This window comes from Choloepus didactylus, chromosome 10, assembly GCF_015220235.1.
Source record: "Choloepus didactylus isolate mChoDid1 chromosome 10, mChoDid1.pri, whole genome shotgun sequence".
Lineage (NCBI taxonomy): Eukaryota > Metazoa > Chordata > Mammalia > Pilosa > Megalonychidae > Choloepus > Choloepus didactylus.
The window spans coordinates 1413197-1415912 of NC_051316.1; the positions used below are offsets into that span (position 1 = coordinate 1413197).

The 2716-nt window shown below is 36.6% G+C and overlaps 1 pseudogene; it reads right to left on the bottom strand.

Moving 5' to 3' along the window:
- Positions 1-676: 676 nt before the first annotated feature.
- LOC119505128 lies at positions 677-1645 on the bottom strand (annotated as a pseudogene).
- Between the last annotated feature and the right edge of the window lie 1071 nt (positions 1646-2716).

Sequence of the window (2716 nt, forward strand, 5' to 3'; positions counted from 1 at the left end):
GAGGTGATAGAGTTTGGAGAATGTAGATGGATACAGTATAGGCAGTTTAAATCATCTGAGCAAAAGAAAGAAACGAAAAAAAAAAGATAGAGGAATAGAAAAGACATCTTAAACCTACTGTGATACACCATGCTAAAACTTCATGTGTGTTAGTCAATATAATCTTACAACTCTTTTTTTGGACACATAATATTATCCCAATTTCAAAGATAATTCAAAAATGAGGGTAAGAAAATTAGAGAAAATTTCCAAGACCCGTAGGCCAGAAGTGGCTAGGTCAATGCTTGACGCAGGTATATTGGACCTAAAAACCTATTATTGTAGTTCATTATCATGTTTCCCCAGTGAAATAATTTCTAAAATTAGCAAACCAGACATGAGCCAAATTGGTGATATTTCCAGCTAACAAGGGAAAGGGTTGGATTTTATTCATGGGAAAATAGTCTTGTAAGTTTTTGAAGGGGGATTGGCAAGATTAATAAGGAATTTCAGATAGATATTTCTCACATTCTTCAACTACAAGAGTACACACCCAGGTCAATTTGGAACCAATAAATAGCACGTTGCTATATGAATAATAGTAATTTGTATTTTGGGCTTTTATAATGTCAGAAGTCATTTAGTCCAATTTCCAAAGAAAGCTTAACCGCGTTATTCAGTGACCTTAATAATTACCCTAGGGATATAGGATGTGAATCACAATGAATATCAATTTATTGTCTAATTCTAAATGTGCCATTTTAGACCATACCTTTTTCAAGGCAATTTTTATCTCCATATTTCTCAGTGTATAGATGAAAGGATTCAGCACGGGGCTAATAACAGTGTAAAACACAGAGATTTCCTTGCCTTTGATCTCACTTTCAGGAAGTATAACATAGATATAGAGACAAGGCACAAAAAACAAAGCTACAACCATTATGTGAGAGCTACAAGTTGAGAGAGATTGGCATCATGCTGCAGGGCTATTCATCCCAAGATTGTACAGCATGAGTATGTAAGAAGTCATCAGGACAGGAAAAATTAAAGCCCCTGAGAATGCTGAATTGGCAATAACTAAGATACTAGCAACATGAATATCTCTGCAGACCAGTTTCAGAAGAGGCTTCACATCACACATGTAACGATTGATCTGATTATGGCCACAGAAGGTAAATTGAGGACAATGAGCAGTAGAGCAATTGAGTGCCAAAAACCCATACCCCAGGCCATAACAATCAGCATGTTGCACTTCTTATGGTTCATGATGACCATGTAGTGCAGGGGCTTGGCAATGGCAACATAGTGGTCAAAAGCCATAGACACCAGGATTAATATTTCCACAGCTGCCAGCAAGTGGAAGGTGAAGAGTTGGGTTAAACAGTTGTTATAGGAAAGGATTTTTCTCTCTGAGGCTAACTCTGTGATTAGCAGGGGAACTACAACAGTGGTGAAGGAGATATCCATGAAGGCAGAGGTGGCAGAGAAAGTAGTACATTGGTTGCTCAATTAGATGGCTGCAGGTGATTGTGAGTAAGATGATGAAGTTCCCCATTAAGACTGCCAAGTAACAGAGCAGGAACAAGAAAGAGAAGAACAGCTCCATTTGCTTATTCTCCCACAGCCCCAAGAAGACAAATTCAGTGACATTGTTCAGATGCTTCATAAGGCTAATGTGAGTCCAGAGTACAGACTAGAAACTTAATTTACCTGAAATAATACAGACCATAGCATTAAACATTAAGTAGCATTATTAATCTTGGTGTGTGATTTGTAAGTTGAAAAATGATGCAGGTCATAGTGGATTTATTACATGGCATAATCATTAAAAATCTTTTTGAATTAGGGCATTTTTACCATGTCAAATGATACTTCAGGAGTGTCATTTAATCCTAGTATTCTATAATTATTTTACATGTATTAAATCCCATAACCAACCATGAATAAGATTTACTATTCTTATACTCATTTTATATATGGAGCTTTAGAGACATATAAGGGTTCAATTAATTACATGAAATCATTAAATTATACAGTTGCTGACCAAAAGGGGGATGTGAAAGGAAATGAAATAAGCTTCAGTGGCAGAGAGATTCCAAAACGAGCCGAGAGATCACTCTGGTGGGCACTCTTACGCACACTTTAGACAACCTTTTTTAGGTTCTAAAGAATTGGGGTAGCTGGTGGTGGATACCTGAAACTATTAAACTACAACCCAGAACCCATGAATCTCGAAGACAGTTGTATAAAAATGTAGCTTATGAGGGGTGACAGTGGGATTGGGAATGCCATAAGGACCAAACTCCACTTTGTCTAGTTTATGGATCGATGTGTAGAAAAGTAGGGGAAGCAAACAAACAGACAAAGGTACCTAGTGTTCTTTTTTACTTCAATTGCTCTTTTTCACTCTAATTATTATTCTTGTTATTTTTGTGTGTGTGCTAATGAAGGTGTCAGGGATTGATTTACGTGATGAATGTACAACTATGTAATGGTACTGTAAACAATCGAAAGTACAATTTGTTTTGTATGACTGCGTGGTATGTGAATATATCTCAATAAAATGATGATTAAAAAAAAAATAAATTATACAGTTGCAGATCTAAGAGTTGAACCTGTATTGGATGCCAGATTCCATTCTCTTCACATCTACGCTGTGTTCACCACAGGCCAAATGGCCCAAATGTTTTCCATATCTGTGAAATAAATGGGGATTGTCTCCAATCTGCAACTAATA